Source organism: Anabrus simplex, chromosome 9 (genome assembly GCF_040414725.1).
Source record: "Anabrus simplex isolate iqAnaSimp1 chromosome 9, ASM4041472v1, whole genome shotgun sequence".
Taxonomy (NCBI): Eukaryota; Metazoa; Arthropoda; class Insecta; order Orthoptera; family Tettigoniidae; genus Anabrus; species Anabrus simplex.
In genome coordinates this window covers 151,965,078-151,983,226 of record NC_090273.1, presented here as the reverse complement: position 1 = coordinate 151,983,226, position 18,149 = coordinate 151,965,078, and the positions used below count along the sequence as shown (strand labels likewise).

The 18,149-nt window shown below is 43.1% G+C and overlaps 1 protein-coding gene and 34 non-coding genes across 35 annotated transcripts in view; all 35 read right to left on the bottom strand.

Annotated features, from left to right (window-relative positions):
* LOC136880915 (uncharacterized) overlaps positions 1-18,149 on the bottom strand; it is a 293,114-nt gene that overhangs the window by 163,745 nt on the left and 111,220 nt on the right. The gene's annotated exons all lie outside the window — the stretch shown is intronic.
* Positions 84-156, bottom strand: TRNAF-GAA (transfer RNA phenylalanine (anticodon GAA)). Its single transcript has one exon. It is a non-coding gene; the product is annotated as a tRNA-Phe (tRNA).
* Positions 779-851, bottom strand: TRNAF-GAA (transfer RNA phenylalanine (anticodon GAA)). Its single transcript has one exon. It is a non-coding gene; the product is annotated as a tRNA-Phe (tRNA).
* TRNAF-GAA (transfer RNA phenylalanine (anticodon GAA)) lies at positions 1,001-1,073 on the bottom strand. The gene has a single exon. It is a non-coding gene; the product is annotated as a tRNA-Phe (tRNA).
* Positions 1,238-1,310, bottom strand: TRNAF-GAA (transfer RNA phenylalanine (anticodon GAA)). The gene has a single exon. It is a non-coding gene; the product is annotated as a tRNA-Phe (tRNA).
* TRNAF-GAA (transfer RNA phenylalanine (anticodon GAA)) lies at positions 2,197-2,269 on the bottom strand. Its single transcript has one exon. It is a non-coding gene; the product is annotated as a tRNA-Phe (tRNA).
* On the bottom strand, positions 2,656-2,729 carry TRNAF-GAA (transfer RNA phenylalanine (anticodon GAA)). The gene has a single exon. It is a non-coding gene; the product is annotated as a tRNA-Phe (tRNA).
* TRNAF-GAA (transfer RNA phenylalanine (anticodon GAA)) lies at positions 3,611-3,684 on the bottom strand. Its single transcript has one exon. It is a non-coding gene; the product is annotated as a tRNA-Phe (tRNA).
* TRNAF-GAA (transfer RNA phenylalanine (anticodon GAA)) lies at positions 4,086-4,158 on the bottom strand. The gene has a single exon. It is a non-coding gene; the product is annotated as a tRNA-Phe (tRNA).
* Positions 4,780-4,852, bottom strand: TRNAF-GAA (transfer RNA phenylalanine (anticodon GAA)). The gene has a single exon. It is a non-coding gene; the product is annotated as a tRNA-Phe (tRNA).
* TRNAF-GAA (transfer RNA phenylalanine (anticodon GAA)) lies at positions 5,002-5,074 on the bottom strand. The gene has a single exon. It is a non-coding gene; the product is annotated as a tRNA-Phe (tRNA).
* TRNAF-GAA (transfer RNA phenylalanine (anticodon GAA)) lies at positions 5,713-5,785 on the bottom strand. The gene has a single exon. It is a non-coding gene; the product is annotated as a tRNA-Phe (tRNA).
* On the bottom strand, positions 6,882-6,953 carry TRNAF-GAA (transfer RNA phenylalanine (anticodon GAA)). Its single transcript has one exon. It is a non-coding gene; the product is annotated as a tRNA-Phe (tRNA).
* On the bottom strand, positions 7,340-7,412 carry TRNAF-GAA (transfer RNA phenylalanine (anticodon GAA)). Its single transcript has one exon. It is a non-coding gene; the product is annotated as a tRNA-Phe (tRNA).
* On the bottom strand, positions 8,287-8,359 carry TRNAF-GAA (transfer RNA phenylalanine (anticodon GAA)). The gene has a single exon. It is a non-coding gene; the product is annotated as a tRNA-Phe (tRNA).
* TRNAF-GAA (transfer RNA phenylalanine (anticodon GAA)) lies at positions 8,524-8,596 on the bottom strand. Its single transcript has one exon. It is a non-coding gene; the product is annotated as a tRNA-Phe (tRNA).
* Positions 8,997-9,069, bottom strand: TRNAF-GAA (transfer RNA phenylalanine (anticodon GAA)). The gene has a single exon. It is a non-coding gene; the product is annotated as a tRNA-Phe (tRNA).
* TRNAF-GAA (transfer RNA phenylalanine (anticodon GAA)) lies at positions 9,928-10,000 on the bottom strand. Its single transcript has one exon. It is a non-coding gene; the product is annotated as a tRNA-Phe (tRNA).
* Positions 10,150-10,222, bottom strand: TRNAF-GAA (transfer RNA phenylalanine (anticodon GAA)). The gene has a single exon. It is a non-coding gene; the product is annotated as a tRNA-Phe (tRNA).
* TRNAF-GAA (transfer RNA phenylalanine (anticodon GAA)) lies at positions 10,386-10,458 on the bottom strand. Its single transcript has one exon. It is a non-coding gene; the product is annotated as a tRNA-Phe (tRNA).
* TRNAF-GAA (transfer RNA phenylalanine (anticodon GAA)) lies at positions 10,859-10,931 on the bottom strand. Its single transcript has one exon. It is a non-coding gene; the product is annotated as a tRNA-Phe (tRNA).
* On the bottom strand, positions 11,555-11,627 carry TRNAF-GAA (transfer RNA phenylalanine (anticodon GAA)). Its single transcript has one exon. It is a non-coding gene; the product is annotated as a tRNA-Phe (tRNA).
* TRNAF-GAA (transfer RNA phenylalanine (anticodon GAA)) lies at positions 12,029-12,101 on the bottom strand. The gene has a single exon. It is a non-coding gene; the product is annotated as a tRNA-Phe (tRNA).
* TRNAF-GAA (transfer RNA phenylalanine (anticodon GAA)) lies at positions 12,713-12,784 on the bottom strand. Its single transcript has one exon. It is a non-coding gene; the product is annotated as a tRNA-Phe (tRNA).
* Positions 12,933-13,005, bottom strand: TRNAF-GAA (transfer RNA phenylalanine (anticodon GAA)). Its single transcript has one exon. It is a non-coding gene; the product is annotated as a tRNA-Phe (tRNA).
* TRNAF-GAA (transfer RNA phenylalanine (anticodon GAA)) lies at positions 13,170-13,242 on the bottom strand. The gene has a single exon. It is a non-coding gene; the product is annotated as a tRNA-Phe (tRNA).
* Positions 13,643-13,715, bottom strand: TRNAF-GAA (transfer RNA phenylalanine (anticodon GAA)). Its single transcript has one exon. It is a non-coding gene; the product is annotated as a tRNA-Phe (tRNA).
* Positions 14,102-14,174, bottom strand: TRNAF-GAA (transfer RNA phenylalanine (anticodon GAA)). Its single transcript has one exon. It is a non-coding gene; the product is annotated as a tRNA-Phe (tRNA).
* On the bottom strand, positions 14,559-14,631 carry TRNAF-GAA (transfer RNA phenylalanine (anticodon GAA)). Its single transcript has one exon. It is a non-coding gene; the product is annotated as a tRNA-Phe (tRNA).
* On the bottom strand, positions 15,254-15,326 carry TRNAF-GAA (transfer RNA phenylalanine (anticodon GAA)). Its single transcript has one exon. It is a non-coding gene; the product is annotated as a tRNA-Phe (tRNA).
* Positions 15,713-15,785, bottom strand: TRNAF-GAA (transfer RNA phenylalanine (anticodon GAA)). The gene has a single exon. It is a non-coding gene; the product is annotated as a tRNA-Phe (tRNA).
* Positions 16,170-16,242, bottom strand: TRNAF-GAA (transfer RNA phenylalanine (anticodon GAA)). The gene has a single exon. It is a non-coding gene; the product is annotated as a tRNA-Phe (tRNA).
* On the bottom strand, positions 16,865-16,937 carry TRNAF-GAA (transfer RNA phenylalanine (anticodon GAA)). Its single transcript has one exon. It is a non-coding gene; the product is annotated as a tRNA-Phe (tRNA).
* Positions 17,340-17,412, bottom strand: TRNAF-GAA (transfer RNA phenylalanine (anticodon GAA)). Its single transcript has one exon. It is a non-coding gene; the product is annotated as a tRNA-Phe (tRNA).
* Positions 17,813-17,885, bottom strand: TRNAF-GAA (transfer RNA phenylalanine (anticodon GAA)). The gene has a single exon. It is a non-coding gene; the product is annotated as a tRNA-Phe (tRNA).

Genomic DNA, 18,149 nt, shown 5'->3' with positions numbered 1-18,149 from the left:
CAAACTTCGAGCATTCAAAGAAAGAATATCACCACCTACTGCTGCCACATACAGAATTACGTAGTAATTTGACCAAAACAGCCTGCCGAAACCCGGGATCGAACCAGGGACCTTTAGATCTTCAGTCAAACGCTCCCCCAGCTGAGCTATTTCGGCTACTGACGAAGCCATTGTACTACTCATCATACGTGGAAATCATTGTAATTTGACCAAATTTTCGCTAAAAAATTAACAATCAAAGAACGAATATTACTTCCTACTGGCTACAACCTACCGAATTCCGTCGTAATTTGACCAAAACTTCCTGCCGAAACGCGGGATCGAACCATGGACCTCTGGTTCTTCAGTGTAACGCTCTCCAAGCTGAGCTATTTCGGCTACGAAACAAGCTGTTGTACCACTCATCCAATGTTGCATATAAAAGCCTAGAATTCCGTTGTAATTTGAAAAAATCGCGCTAACTTTTTAAATTTGAAAGACCGAATATTACTACCTACTGACTACTACCTACTGAATTCCGTTGCAAATTCAGGAAAATCACTTGTCGACCCCGGGCTCGGACCAGGGACCATTAAATCTTCAGCACAACACGCTACTAGCTGAGCTATTTCGGTTGCGAGGCAAGATATAGTACCAGTCATACAACGTAGCGTATATAAGCCTAGAATTCCGATTTAATTTGACCAAATTTACGCCAAGCTTCGAGCATTCAAAGAAAGAATATTACCACCTACTGCCGCTACATACAGAATTACGTTGTAATTTGAACAAAACTTCCTGCCGAAACCCGGGATCGAACCAGGTACCTTTAGATCTTCAGTCTAACGCTCTCCCAGCTGAGCTATTTCGGCTACTAACAGAGCCGTTGTACCGCTCATCAAACGTGGAATTCCCTTGTAATTTGACCAAATTTACGCAAAATAATTAACAATCAAAGAACGAATATTACTTCCCACTGGATGCTACCTACTGAAGTACGTAGCAAATTGACACGAATTCCTGCCGAAACCCGGGATCGAACCAGGGACCATTAGTTCTTCAGATTAACGCTCTCACAGCTAAGCTATTTCGGGTACAAACGAAGACCTTGTACCACTCACCCAATGTTGCATATAAAATCGTACAATTCCGATTTAATTTGACCAAATTTACGCCAAGCTTCGAGCATTCAAAGAAAGAATATTACCACGTACGGCTGCTACCTACAGAATTGCGTTGAAATTCGACCAAAACTTCCTGCCGAAACACGAGATCGAACCAGGGACCTTTCGATCTTCAGTCTAACGCTCTCCCAGCTGAGCTATTTCGGCTACGAAACAAGCCGTTGTACCACTCATACAATGTTGCATATAAAAGCCTAGAATTCCGTTCTAATTTGAAAAAATCGGGCTAACCCTTTTAATTTGAAAGAACGAATATTACTACCTGTCCGCCTGCGTGGTGTAGTGGTTAGCGTGATTAGCTGCCACCCCCGGAGGTCCGGGTTCGATTCCCGGCTCTGCCACGAAATTTGAAAAGTGGTACGAGGGCTGGAACGGGGTCCACTCAGCCTCGGGAGATCAACTGAGTAGAGGTGGGTTCGATTCCCACCTCAGCCATCCTAGAAGTGGTTTTCCGTGGTTTCCCACTTCTCCTCCAGGCAAATGCCGGGATGGTACCTAACTGAAGGCCACGGCCGCTTCCTTCCCTCTTCCTTGCCTGTCCCATCCAATCTTCCCATCCCCCCGCAAGGCCCCTGTTCAGCATAGCAGGTGAGGCCGCCTGGGCGAGGTACTGGTCATTCTCCCCAGTTGTATCCCCCGACCCAATGTCTGAAGCTCCAGGACATTGCCCTTGAGGCGGTAGAGGTGGGATCCCACGCTTAGTCCGTGGGAAAAACCGACCCTGGAGGGTAAACAGATGATGATGAATATTACTACCTACTGACTACTACCTACTGAATTCCGTTGGAAAATCACTTGTCGAACCCCGGGCTCGGACCAGGGAACATTGGATCTTCAGCACAACACGCTCCTAGATGAGCTATTTCGGTTGCGAGGGAAGACATAGTACCAGTCATACAACGTAGCGTATATAAGCCTAGAATTCCGATTTAATTTGACCATATTTACGACAAGCTTCGAGCATTCAAAGAAAGAATATTACCACCTACTGCTGCTACATACAGAATTACGTTGTAATTTGACCAAAACTTCGTGCCGAAACCCGGGATCGAACCAGGGACCTTTCGTTCTTCAGTCTAACGCTCTCCCAGCTGAGCTATTTCGGCTGCTCACAAAACCATTGTACCACTCATCAAACGTGGAATTCCCTTGTAATTTGACCAAATGTACGCTAAATAATTAACAATCAAAGAACGAATATTACTTCCCACTAGATGCTACCTACTGAACTACGTTGCAAATTGACACGAATTCCTGCCGAAACCCGGGATCGAACCAGAGACCATTAGATCTTCAGATTAACGCTCTCCCAGCTAAGCTATTTCGGGGGCAAACGAAGACCTTGTACCACTCACCCAAAGTTGCATATAAAATCGTAGAATTCCGATATAATTTGACCAAATTTACGCCAAGCTTCGAGCATTCAAACAAAGAATATCACCACCTACTGCTGCCACATACAGAATTACGTTGTAATTTGAACAAAACTTCCTGCCGAAACCCGGGGTCGAACCAGGGACCTTTAGATCTTCAGTCTAACGCTCTCCCAGCTGAAGCTATTTCGGCTACTAACAGAGCCGTTGTACCACTCATAAAACGTGGAATTCCCTTGTAATTTGACCAAATTTACGCAAAATAATTAATATTCAGTCCGCTTCTGTGGTGTAGTGGTTAGTGTGATTAGCTGCCACCCCCGGAGGCCCGAGTTCGATTCCCGGCTCTGCCACGAAATTTGAAAAGTGGTATGAGGGCTGGAACGGGGTCCACTCAGCCTCGGGAGGTCAACTGAGTAGAGGTGGGTTCGATTCCCGCCTCAGCCATCCTCGAAGTGGTTTTCCGTGGTTTCCCACTTCTCCTCCAGGTGAATGCCGGGATGGTACGTAACTTAAGGCCACGGCCGCTTCCTTCCCTCTTCCTTGCCTATTCATTCCATTCTTCCCATCCCCTCACAAGGCCCCTGTTCAGCATAGCAGGTGAGGCCGCCTGGGCGAGGTACTGGTCATACTCCCCAGTTGTATCCCCCGACCAAGAGTCTGAAGCTCCAGGACACTGCCCTTGAGGCGGTAGAGGTGGGATCCCTCGCCGAGTCCGAGGGAAAAGCCGAAACTGGAGGGTAAACAGATGATGATGATGATTAACAATCAAAGAACGAATATTACTTCCTACTGGATGCTACCTACTGAACTACGTAGCAAATTGACACGAATTCCTGCCGAAACCCGGGATCGAACACGGGACCATTAGTTCTTCAGATTAACGCTCACACAGCTAAGCTATTTCGGGTACAAACGAAGACCTTGTACCACTCACCCAATGTTGCATATAAAATCGTAGAATTTCGATTTAATTTGACGAAAATTACGCCAAGCTTCGAGCATTCAAAGAAAGAATATCACCGTCTACTGCTGCCACATACAGTATTAGGTAGTAATTTGACCAAAACTACCTGCCGAAACCCGGGATCGAACCAGGGACCTTTAGATCTTCAGTCTAACGCTCTCCCAGCTGAGCTATATTGGGCTACGAAACAAGCTGTTGTACCACTCATCCAATGTTGCATATAAAAGCCTAGAATTCCGTTGTAATTTGAAAAAATCGGGCAAACCTTTTAAATTTGAAAGACCGAATATTACTACCTACTGACTACTACCTACTGAATTCCGTTGGAAATTCAGGAGAATCACTTGTCGAACACCCGGCTCGGACAAAGGACCATTGGATCTTCAGCACAACACGCTCCTAGCTGAACTATTTCGGTTGCGAGGGAAGACATAGTACCAGTCATACAACGTAGCGTATATAAGCCTAGAATTCCGATTTAATTTGACCAAATTTACGACAAGCTTCGATCATTCACAGAAGGAATATCACCACCTACTGCTGCTACATACAGAATTACGTTGTAATTTGACCAAAACTTCCTGCCGAAACCCGAGATCGAACCAGGGACCTTTAGATCTTCAGTCTAACGCTCTCCCAGCTGAGCTATTTCGGCTACTGACGGAGCCATTGTACTACTCATCATACGTGGAAATCATTGTAATTTGACCAAATTTTCGCTAAAAATTTAACAATCAAAGAACGAATATTACTTCCTACTGGCTACAACCTACCGAATTCCGTCGTAATTTGACCAAAACTTCCTGCCGAAACGCGGGATCGAACCATGGACCTTTGGTTCTTCAGTGTAACGCTCTCCAAGCTGAGCTATTTCGGCTACGAAACAAGCTGTTGTACCACTCATCCAATGTTGCATATAAAAGCCTAGAATTCCGTTGTAATTTGAAAAATCGCGCTAAATTTTTAAATTTGAAAGACCGAATATTACTACCTACTGTCTACTACCTACTGAATTCCGTTGCAAATTCAGGAAAATAACTTGTCGACCCCGGGCTCGGACCAGGGACCATTAAATCTTCAGCACAACACGCTACTAGCTGAGCTATTTGGGTTGCGAGGCAAGATATAGTACCAGTCATACAACGTAGCGTATATAAGCCTAGAATTCCGATTTAATTTGACCAAATTTACGCCAAGCTTCGAGCATTCAAAGAAAGAATATTACAACCTACTGCTGCTACATACATAATTACGTTGTAATTTGAACAAAACTTGCTGCCGAAACCCGGGATCGAACCAGGGACCTTTAGATCTTCAGTCTAACGCTCTCCCAGCTGAGCTATTTCGGCTACTAACAGAGCCGTTGTACCGCTCATCAAACGGGGAATTTCCTTGTAATTTGATCAAATTTACGCAAAATAATTAACAATCAAAGAACGAATATTACTTCCCACTGGATTCTACCTACTGAACTACGTTGCTAATTGGCACGAATTCCTGCCGAAACCCGGGATCGAACCTGGGACCTTTAGATCTTCAGTCTAACGCTCTCCCAGCTGAGCTATTTCGGCTACGAAACAAGCCGTTGTACCACTCATCCAATGTTGCATATAAAAGCCTAGAATTCCGTTGTAATTTGAAAAAATCGGGCTAACCTTTTTAATTTGAAAGAAAGAATATTACTACCTACTGACTACTACCTACTGAATTCCGTTGGAAATTCAGGAAAATCACTTGTCGAACCCCGGGCTCGGACCAGGGAACATTGGATCTTCAGCACATCACGCTCCTAGATGAGCTATTTCGGTTGCGAGGGAAGACATAGTACCAGTCATACAACGTAGCTTATATAAGCCTAGAATTCCGATTAAATTTGACCAAATTTAAGACAAACTTCGAGCATTCAAAGAAAGAATATCACCACCTACTGCTGCCACATACAGAATTACGTAGTAATTTGACCAAAACTACCTGCCGAAACCCGGGATCGAACCAGGGACCATTCGTTCTTCAGATTAACGCTCTCACAGCTAAGCTATTTCGGGTACAGACGAAGACCTTGTACCACTCACCCAATGTTGCATATAAAATCGCAGAATTCCGATTTCATTTGACCAAATTTACGACAAGCTTCGAGGATTCAAAGAAAGAATATCAACACCTACTGCTGCTACATACAGCATTACGTTGCAATTTGACCAAAACCTCCTGCCGAAATCCGGGATCGAACCAGGGACCTTCAGATCTTCAGTCTAACGCTCTCCCAGCTGAGCTATTTCGGCTACTGCCGAAGCCGTAGTACTACTCATCATACGTGGAAATCATTGTAATTTGACCAAATTTTCGCTAAAAATTTAACAATCAAAGAACGAATATTACTTCCTACTGGAAACAACCTACCGAATTTCGTCGAAATTTGACCAAAACTTCCTGCCGAAACGCGGTATCGAACCAGGGACCTTTCGTTCTTCAGTGTAACGCTCTCCCAGCTGAGCTATTTCGGCTACGAAACAAGCTGCTGTACCACTCATCCAATGTTGCATATAAAAGCCTAGAATTCCGCTGTAATTTGAAAAAATCGGGCTAACCTTTTAAATTTGAAAGACCGAATATTACTACCTACTGACTACTACCTACTGAAGTGCGTTGCAAATTCAAGAAAATCACTCGTCGAACCCCGGGCTCGGACAAGGGACCATTGGACCTTCAGAACAACACGCTCCTAGCTGAGCTATTTCGGTTGCGAGGGAGGACATAGTACCAGTCATACAACATAGCGTATATAAGCCTACAATTCCGATTTAATTTCACCAACTTTACGACAAGCTTCGAGCATTCATGAAAGAATATCACCACCTACTGCTGCTACATACAGAATTACGTTGTAATTTTACCAAAACTACCTGCCGAAAACCGGGATCGCACCACGGACCTTTACTTCTTCAGTGTAACGCTCTCCCAGCTGAGCTATTTCGGCTACGAAACAAGCTGTTGAACCACTCACCCAATGTTGCATATAAAAGCCTAGAATTCCGTTGTAATTTGAAAAAATCGGGATAAACTTTTAAATTCGAAAGACCTATTATTACTATCTACTGACAACTACCTACAGAATTCCGATGCAAATTCAGGAAAATCACTTGTCGAACCCCGGGCTCGGACCAGGGACCATTGGATCTTCAGCACAACACGCTCCTAGCTGAGGTATTTCGGTTGCGAGGCAAGACATAGTACCAGTCATACAACGTAGCGTATATAAGCCTAGAATCCCGCTTTAATTTGACCAAATTTACGCCAAGCTTCGAGGATTCAAAGAAAGATTATTACCACCTACTGCTGCTACATACAGAATTACGTTGCAATTTGACCAAAATTACCTGCCGAAACCCGGGATCGAACCATGGCCTTTAGATCTTCAGTCTAACGCTCTCCCAGCTGAGCTATTTTGGCTACTAACAAAGCCATTCTACCACTCATCAAACGTGGAATTCCCTTGTAATTTGACCAAATTTACGCTAAATAATTAACAATCAAAGAACGAATATTACTTCCCACTGGATGCTACCTACTGAACTACGTTGCAAATTGACACGAATTCCTGCCGATACCCGGGATCGGACCTGATACCATTAGTTCTTCAGATTAACTCTCTCCCATCTAAGCTATTTCGGGTACAAACGAAGACCTTGTACCACTCACCGAATGTTGCATATAAAATCGTAGAATTCCGATTTAATTTGACCAATTTTACGCCAAGCCTCGAGCATTCAAAGAAAGAATATTACCGCGTACGGCTGCTAACTACAGAATTGCGTTGAAATTTGACCAAAAATTCCTGCCGAAACCCGGGATCGAACCAGGGACCTTTAGATCTTCAGTCTAACGCTCTCCCAGCTTAGCTATTTCGGCTACGAAACAAGCCGTTGTACCACTCATCCAATGTTGCATATAAAAGCCTAAAATTCCGTTGTAATTTGAAATAATCGGGCTAACCTTTTTAATTTGAAAGAACGAATATTACTACCTACTGACTACTACCTACTGAATTCCGTTGGAAATTCAGGAAAATCACTTGTCGAACCCCGGGCTCGGACCAGGGAGCATTGGATCTTCAGTGCAACACGCTCCTAGATGAGCTATTTCGGTTGCGAGGGAAGACATAGTACCAGTCATACACGTAACGTATATAAGCCTAGAATTCCGATTTAATTTGACCAAATTTACGACAAGCTTCGAGCATTCAAAGAAAGAATATCACCACCTACTGCTGCTACATACAGAATTACGTTGTAATTTTACCAAAACTACCTGCCGAAAACCGGGATCGCACCACGGACCTTTACTTCTTCAGTGTAACGCTCTCCCAGCTGAGCTATTTCGGCTACGAAACAAGCTGCTGTACTACTCATCCATTGTTGCATATAAAAGCCTAGAAATCCGTTGTAATTTGAAAAAATCGGGCTAACCTTTTAAATTTGAAAGACCGAATATTACTACCTACTGACTACTACCTACTGAATTCCGCTGCAAATTCAGGAAAATCACTTGTCGAACCCCGGGCTCAGACCAGGGACCATTGGTTCTTCAGCACAACACGCTCCTAGCTGAGGTATTTCGGTTGCGAGGCAAGACATAGTACCAGTCATACAACGTAGCGTATATAAGCCTAGAATCCCGATTTAATTTGACCAAATTTACGCCAAGCTTCGAGGATTCAAAGAAAGATTATTACCACCTACTGCTGCTACATACAGAATTACGTTGTAATTTGACCAAAATTACCTGCCGAAACCCGGGATCGAACCATGGACCTTTAGATCTTCAGTCTAACGCCCTCCCAGCTGAGCTATTTCGGGTACAAACGGTGACCTTGTACCACTCTCCCAATGTTGCATATAAAATCGTAGAATTCCGATTTAATTTGACCAAATTTACGCCAAGCTTCGAGCATTCAAAGAAAGAATATCACCACCTACTTCTGCCACATACCGAATTACGTTGTAATTTGACCAAAACTTCCTGCCGAAACCCGGGATCGAACCAGGGACCTTTAAATCTTCAGTCTAACGCTCTCCCAGCTTAGCTATTTCGGCTACGAAACAAGCCGTTGTACCACTCATCCAATGTTGCATATAAAAGCCTAAAATTCCGTTGTAATTTGAAATAATCGGGCTAACCTTTTTAATTTGAAAGAACGAATATTACTACCTACTGACTACTACCTACTGAATTCCGTTGGAAATTCAGGAAAATCACTTGTCGAACCCCGGGCTCGGACCAGGGAGCATTGGATCTTCAGTGCAACACGCTCCTAGATGAGCTATTTCGGTTGCGAGGGAAGACATAGTACCAGTCATACACGTAACGTATATAAGCCTAGAATTCCGATTTAATTTGACCAAATTTACGACAAGCTTCGAGCATTCAAAGAAAGAATATCACCACCTACTGCTGCTACATACAGAATTACGTTGTAATTTGACCAAAACTTCCTGCCGAAAACCGGGATTGAACCAGGGACCTTTAGATCTTCAGTCTAACGCTCTCCCAGCTTAGCTATTTCGGCTACGAAACAAGCCGTTGTACCGCTCATCCAATGTTGCATATAAAAGCCTAGAATTCCGTTCTAATTTGAAGAAATCGGGCTAACCCTTTTAATTTGAAAGAACGAATATTACTACCTACTGACTACTGCCTACTGAATTCCGTTGGAAATTCAGGAAAATCACTTGTCGAACCCCGGGCTCGGACCAGGGAACATTGGATCTTCAGCACAACACGCTCCAGGACGAGCTATTTCGGTTGCGAGGGAGACATAGTACCAGTCATACAACGTAGCGTATATAAGCCTAGAATTCCGATTAAATTTGACCAAATTTACGACAAGCTTCGAGCATTCAAAGAAAGATATCACCACCTACTGCTGCTACATACAGAATTACGTTGTAATTTTACCAAAACTTCCGGCCGAAACCCGGGCCCGAACCAGGGACCTTTATACATCCAGTCTAACGCTCTCCCAGCTGAGCTATTTCGGCTGCTCACAAAGCCATGGTACCACTCATCAAACGTGGAATTCCTTTGTAATTTGACCAAATGTACGCTAAATAATTAACAATCAATGAACGAATATTACTTCCCACTAGATGCTACCTACTGAACTACGTTGCAAATTGACACGAATTCCTGCCGAAACCCGGGATCGAACCAGAGACCATTAGTTCTTCAGATTAACGCTCTCCCAGCTAAGCTATTTCCGGTACAAACGAAGACCTTGTACCACTCACCCAATGTTGCATATAAAATCGTAGAATTCCGATATAATTTGACCAAATTTACGCCAAGCTTCGAGCATTCAAACAAAGAATATCACCACCTACTGCTGCCACATACAGAATTACGTTGTAATTTGAACAAAACTTCCTGCCGAAATCCGGGATCGAACCAGGGACCTTTCGTTCTTCAGTCTAACGCTCTCCCAGCTGAGCTATTTCGGCTACTAACAGAGCCGTTGTACCACTCATCAAACGTGGAATTCCCTTGTAATTTGACCAAATTTACGCAAAATAATTAACAATCAAAGAACGAATATTACTTCCCACTGGATGCTACCTACTGAACTACGTAGCAAATTGACACGAATTCGTGCCGAAACCCGGGATCGAACCAGGGACCATTAGTTCTTCAGATTAACGCTCTCACAGCTAAGCTATTTCGGGTACAAACGAAGACTTTGTACCACTCACCCAATGTTGCATATAAAATCGTAGAATTTCGATTTAATTTGACGAAAATTACGCCAAGCTTCGAGCATTCAAGAAAGAATATTAACACGTACTTCTGCTACCTACAGAATTCCGTTGAAATTTGAACACAACTTCCTGCCGAAACCCGGGATCGAACCAGGGACCTTTAGATGTTCAGTCTAACGCTCTCCCAGCTGAGCTATTTCGGCTAGAATACAAGCTGTTGTACCTCTCATCCAATGTTGCAAGTAAAAGCCTAGAATTCCGTTGTAATTTGAAAAAATCGGACTAACCTTCTAAATTTGAAAGACCGAATATTACTACCTACTGACTACTACCTACTGAATTCCGCTGCAAATTCAGGAAAATCACTTGTCGAACCCCGGGCTCAGACCAGGGACCATTGGTTCTTCAGCATAACACGCTCCTAGCTGAGCTATTTCGGTTGCGAGGGAAGACATAGTACCTGTCATACAACGTAGCGTATATAAGATTAGAATTCCGATTTAATTTGACCAAATTTACGTCAAGCTTCGAGCATTCAAAGAAATAATGTCACCACCTACTGCTGCTACATACAGAATTACGTTGTAATTGACCAAAACTTCCTGCCGAAATCCGGGATCGGACCAGGGACCTTCAGATCTTCAGTCTAACGCTCTCCCAGCTGAGCTATTTCGGCTACTGACGAAGCCATTATACTACTCATCATACGTGGAAATCATTGTAATTTGACCAAATTTTCGCTAAAAATCTGACAATCAAAGAACGAATATTACTTCCTACTGGCAACAATCTACCGAATTCCGTCGTAATTTGACCAAAACTTCCTGCCGATACGCGGGATCGAATCAGGGACCTTTAGATGTTCAGTCTAACGCTCTCCCAGCTGAGCTATTTCGGCTACGAAACAAGCTGCTGTACCACTCATCGAATGTTGCATATAAAAGCCTAGAATTCCGTTGTAATTTGAAAAAATCGGGCTAAACTTTTAAATTTGAAAGACCGAATATTACTACCTACTGACTACTACCTACTGAATTCCGTTGCAAATTCAGGAAAATCACTTGTCGAACCCCGGGCTCGGACCACGGACCATTGGACCTTCAGCACAACACGCTCCTCGCTGAGCTATTTCGGTTGCGAGGGAAGACATAGTACCAGTCATACAACGTAGCGTATATAAGCCTAGAATTCCGATTTAATTTGACCAAATTTACGCCAAGCTTCGAGCATTCAAAGAAAGAATATGACCACCTACTGCTGCTACATACAGAATTACGTTGTAGTTTGACCAAAACTTCCTGCCGAAACCCGGGATCGAACCAGGGACCTTTAGATGTTCAGTCTAACGCTCTCCCAGCTGAGCTATTTCGGCTAGAATACAAGCTGTTGTACCTCTCATCCAATGTTGCAAGTAAAAGCCTAGAATTCCGTTGTAATTTGAAAAAATCGGACTAACCTTCTAAATTTGAAAGACCGAATATTACTACCTACTGACTACTACCTACTGAATTCCGCTGCAAATTCAGGAAAATCACTTGTCGAACCCCGGGCTCAGACCAGGGACCATTGGTTCTTCAGCATAACACGCTCCTAGCTGAGCTATTTCGGTTGCGAGGGAAGACATAGTACCAGTCATACAACGTAGCTTATATAAGATTAGAATTCCGATTTAATTTGACCAAATTTACGCCAAGCTTCGAGCATTCAAAGAAAGAATATCACCACCTACTGCTGCTACATACAGAATTACGTTGTAATTTGACCAAAACCTCCTGCCGAAACCCGGGATCGAACCAGAGACCTTCAGAACTTCAGTCTAACACTCTCCCAGCTGAGCTATTTCGGCTACTGACGAAACCGTTGTACTACTCATAATCCGTGGAAGTCATTGTAATTTGACCAAATTTTCGCTAAAAATTTAACAATCGAAGAACGAATATTTTTCCTACTGGCAACAACCTACCGAATTCCGTCGTAATTTGACCAAAAATTTCCTGCCGAAGCGCGGGATCGAACCAGGGACCTTTCGTTCTTCAGTGTAACGCCCTCCCAGCTGAGCTATTTCGGCTACGAAACAAGCTGCTGTACCACTCATCCAATGTTGCATATAAAAAAGCCTAAAATTCCGTTGTAATTTGAAAAAATCGGGCCAACCTTTTAAATTTGAAAGACCGAATATTACTACCTACTGACAACTACCTACTGAAGTGCGTTGCAAATTCAGGAAAATCACTTGTCGAACCCCGGGCTCGGACCAGGGACCATTGGATCTTCAGCACAACACGCTCCTAGCTGAGCTATTTCGGTTGCGAGGCAAGACATAGTACCAGTCATACAACGTAGCGTATATAAGCCTAGAATTCCGATTTAATTTGACCAAATTTACGCCAAGCTTCGAGGATTCAAAGAAAGATTATTACCACCTACTGCTGATACATACAGAATTACGTTGTAATTTGCCGAAACCGGGATCGAACCAGGGAACTTTAGATCTTCAGTCTAACGCTCTCCCAGCTGAGCTATTTCGGCTACTAACAAAGGCATTGTACCACCCATCAAACGTGGAATTCCCTTGTAATTTGACCAAATTTACGCTAAATAATAAACATCAAGGAACGAATATTACTTCCCACTGGATGCTACCTACTGAACTACGTTGCAAATTGACACGAATTCCTGCCGAAACCCGGAATCGAACCAGGGACCATTAGTTCTTCAGATTAACGCTCTCCCAGCTAAGCTATTTCGGGTACAAACGGTGACCTTGTACCACTCACCCAATGTTGCATATAAAATCGTAGAATTCCGATTAAATTTGACCAAATTTACGACAAGCTTCGAGCATTCAAAGAAAGAATATTACCACGTACGGCTGCTACCTACAGAATTGCGTTGAAATTTGACCAAAACTTCCTGCCGAAACCCGGGATCGAACCACGGGCCTTTAGATCTTCAGTCTAACGGTCTCCCAGCTGAGCTATTTCGGCTACGAAACAAGCTGTTGTACCACTCATCCAATGTTGCATATAAAAGACTGGAATTCCGTTGTAATTTGAAAAAATCGGGCTAACCTTTTTAATTTGAAAGAACGAATATTACTACCTACTGACTACTACCTACTGAATTCCGTTGCAAATTCAGGAAAATCATTTGTCGAACCCGGGCTCGGACCAGGGACCATTGGATCTTCAGCACAACACGCTCCTAGCTGAGCTATTTCGGTTGCGATGGAAGACATAGTACCAGTCATACAACGTAGCGTATATAAGATTAGAATTCCGATTTAATTTCACCAAATTTACGACAAGCTTCGAGCATTCAAAGAAAGAATATCACCACCTACTGCTGCTACATACAGAATTACGTTGTAATTTGTCCAAAACTTCCTGCCAAAACCCGAGACCGAACCAGGTACCTTTAGAACTTCAGTCTAACGCTCTCCCAGCTGAGCTATTTCGGCTACGAACAAAGCCATTCTACCACTCATCAAACGTGGAATTCCCTTGTAATTTGACCAAATTTACGCTAAATAATTAACAATCAAAGAACGAATATTACTTCCCACTGGATGCTACCTACTGAACTACGTTGCAAATTGACACGAATTCCTGCCGATACCCGGGATCGAACCTGATACCATTAGTTCTTCAGATTAACGCTCTCCCAGCTAAGCTATTTCGGGTACAAACGAAGACCTTGTACCACTCACCCAATGTTGCATATAAAACCGTAGAATTCCGATTTAATTTGACCAATTTTACGCCAAACCTCGAGCATTCAAAGAAAGAATATTACCGCGTACGGCTGCTAACTACAGAATTGCGTTGAAATTTGACCAAAACTACCTGCTGAAACCCGGGATCGAACCAGGGACCTTTAGATCTTCAGTCTAACGCTCTCCCAGCTGAGCTATTTCGACTACCACTCATCCAATTTTGCATATAAAAGCCTAGAATTCCGTTGTAATTTGAAAAAATCGGGCTAACATTTTAAATTTGAAAGACCGAATATTACTACCTACTGACAACTACCTACTGAATTCCGCTGCAAATTCAGGAAAATCACTTGGCGAACCCCGGGCTCGGACCAGGGACAATTGGGTCTTCAGCACAACACGCTCCTAGCTGAGCTATTTCGGTTGCGAGGGAAGACATAGTACCAGTCATACAACGTAGCGTATATAAGATTAGAATTCCGATTTAATTTGACCAAATTTACGACAAGCTTCGAGCATTCAAAGAAAGAATATCACCACCAACTGCTGCTACATACAGAATTACGTTGTAATTTGACCAAAACATCCTGCCGAAACCCGGGATCGAACCAGGGACCTTCAGATCTTCAGTCTAACGCTCTCCCAGCTGAGCTATTTCGGCTACTGACGAAAGCGTTGTACTACTCATCATACGTGGAAATCATTGTAATTTGACCAAATTTTCGCTAAAAATTTAACAATCAAAGAACGAATATTACTTCCTACTATCAACAACCTACCGAATTCCGTCGTAATTTGACAAAAATTCCTGCCGAATCGCGGGATCGGACCAGGGACCTTTCGTTCTTCAGTGTAACGCTCTCCCAGCTGAGCTATTTCGGCTACGAAACAAGCTGCTGTACTACTCATCCATTGTTGCATATAAAAGCCTAGAAATCCGTTGTAATTTGAAAAAATCGGGCTAACCTTTTAAATTTGAAAGACCGAATATTACTACCTACTGACTACTACCTAATGAATTGCGTTGGAAATTCAGGAGAATCACTTGTCGAACCCCGGGCTCGGACTAGGGACCATTGGATCTTCAGCACAACACGCTCCTAGCTGAGCTATTTCGGTTGCGAGGGAAGACATAGTACCAGTCATACAACGTAGCGTATATAAGCCTAGAATTCCGATATAATTTGACCAAATTTACGACAAACTTCGAGCATTCAAAGAAAGAATATCACCACCTACTGCTGCTACATACAGAATTACGTTGTAATTTGACCAAAACTTCCTGCCAAAACCCGGGATCGAACCAGGGACCTTTAGATCTTCAGTCTAACGCTCTCCCAGCTGAGCTATTTTGGCTACTAACAAAGCCATTCTACCACTCATCAAACGTGGAATTCCCTTGTAATTTGACCAAATTTACGCTAAATAATTAACAATCAAAGAACGAATATTACTTCCCACTGGATGCTACCTACTGAACTACGTTGCAAATTGACACGAATTCCTGCCGATACCCGGGATCGGACCTGATACCATTAGTTCTTCAGATTAACTCTCTCCCATCTAAGCTATTTCGGGTACAAACGAAGACCTTGTACCACTCACCCAATGTTGCATATAAAATCGTAGAATTCCGATTTAATTTGACCAATTTTACGCCAAGCCTCGAGCATTCAAAGAAGGAATATTACCGCGTACGGCTGCTAACTACAGAATTGCGTTGAAATTTGACCAAAAATTCCTGCCGAAACCCGGGATCGAACCAGGGACCTTTAGATCTTCAGTCTAACGCTCTCCCAGCTGAGCTATTTCGACTACCACTCATCCAATTTTGCATATAAAGGCCTAGAATTCCGTTGTAATTTGAAAAAATCGGGCTAACATTTTAAATTTGAAAGACCGAATATTACTACCTACTGACAACTACTTACTGAATTCCGCTGCAAATTCAGGAAAATCACTTGGCGAACCCCGGGCTCGGACCAGGGACCATTGGGTCTTCAGCACAACACGCTCCTAACTGAGCTATTTCGGTTGCGAGGGAAGACATAGTACCAGTCATACAACGTAGCGTATAAGAGATTAGAATTCCGATTTAATTTGACCAAATTTACGACAAGCTTCGAGCATTCAAAGAAAGAATATCACCACCAACTGCTGCTACATACAGAATTACGTTGTAATTTGACCAAAACTTCCTGCCGAAACCCGGGATCGAACCAGGGACCTTCAGATCTTCAGTCTAACGCTCTCCCTGCTGAGCTATTTCGGCTACTGACGAAAGCGTTGTACTACTCATCATACGTGGAAATCATTGTAATTTGACCAAATTTTCGCTAAAAATTTAACAATCAAAGAACGAATATTACTTCCTACTATCAACAACCTACCGAATTCCGTCGTAATTTGACAAAAATTCCTGCCGAATCCCGGGATCGGACCAGGGACCTTTCGTTCTTCAGTGTAACGCTCTCCCAGCTGAGCTATTTCGGCTACGAAACAAGCTGCTGTACTACTCATCCATTGTTGCATATAAAAGCCTAGAAATCCGTTGTAATTTGAAAAAATCGGGCTTATTTTTTAAATTTGAAAGACCGAATATTACTACTTACTGACTACTACCTAATGAATTCCGTTGGAAATTCAGGAGAATCACTTGTCGAACCCCGGGCTCGAACTAGGGACCATTGGATCTTCAGCACATTACGCTCCTAGCTGAGCTATTTCGGTTGCGAGGGAAGACAACGTACCAGTCATACAACGTAGCGTATATAAGATTAGAATTCCGATTTAATTTCACCAAATTTACGACAAGCTTCGAGCATTCAAAGAAAGAATATCACCACCTACTGCTGCTACATACAGAATTACGTTGTAATTTGACCTAAACTTCCTGCCGAAACCCGAGATCGAACCAGGGACCTTTAGATGTTCAGTCTAACGCTCTCCCAGCTGAGCTATTTCGGCTAGAATACAAGCTGTTGTACCACTCATCCAATGTTGCAAGTAAAAGCCTAGAATTCCGTTGTAATTTGAAAAAATCGGGCTAACCTTTTAAATTTGAAAGACCGAATATTACTACCTACTGATTACTACCTACTGAATTGCGTTGCAAATTCAGGAAAATCACTTGTCGAACCCCGGTATCGCACCAGGGATCATTACTTCTTCAGATTAACGCTCTCCCTGCTAAGCTATTTCGGGTACAAACGGAGACCTTGTACCACTCACCCAATGTTGCATATAAAATCGTAGAATTCCGATTTTAATTTGACCAAATTTACGCCAAGCTTCGAGCATTCAAAGAAAGAATATTACCACGTACGTCTGCTACCTACAGAATTGCGTTGAAATTTGACCAAAATTTCCTGCCGAAACCCGGGATCGAACCAGGGACCTTCAGATCTTCAGTCTAACGCTCTCCCAGCTGAGCTATTTCGGATACGAAACAAGCTGTTGTACCACTCACGCAATGTTGCATATAAAAGCCTAGAATTCCGTTGTAATTTGAAATAATCGGGCTAACCTTTCAAATTTGAAAGACCTAATATTACTACCTACTGACTACTACCTACTGAATTCCGTTGCAATTTGAGGAAAATCACTTGTCGAACCCCGGGCTCGGAACAGGGACCATTGGGTCTACAGCACAACACGCTCCTAGCTGAGCTATTTCGGTTGCGAGGGAAGACATAGTACCTGTCATACAACGTAGCGTATATAAGATTAGAATTCCGATTTAATTTGACCAAATTTACGTCAAGCTTCGAGCATTCAAAGAAATAATGTCACCACCTACTGCTGCTACATACAGAATTACGTTGTAATTGACCAAAACTTCCTGCCGAAATCCGGGATCGGACCAGGGACCTTCAGATCTTCAGTCTAACGCTCTCCCAGCTGAGCTATTTCGGCTACTGACGAAGCCATTATACTACTCATCATACGTGGAAATCATTGTAATTTGACCAAATTTTCGCTAAAAATCTGACAATCAAAGAACGAATATTACTTCCTACTGGCAACAATCTACCGAATTCCGTCGTAATTTGACCAAAACTTCCTGCCGATACGCGGGATCGAATCAGGGACCTTTAGATGTTCAGTCTAACGCTCTCCCAGCTGAGCTATTTCGGCTACGAAACAAGCTGCTGTACCACTCATCGAATGTTGCATATA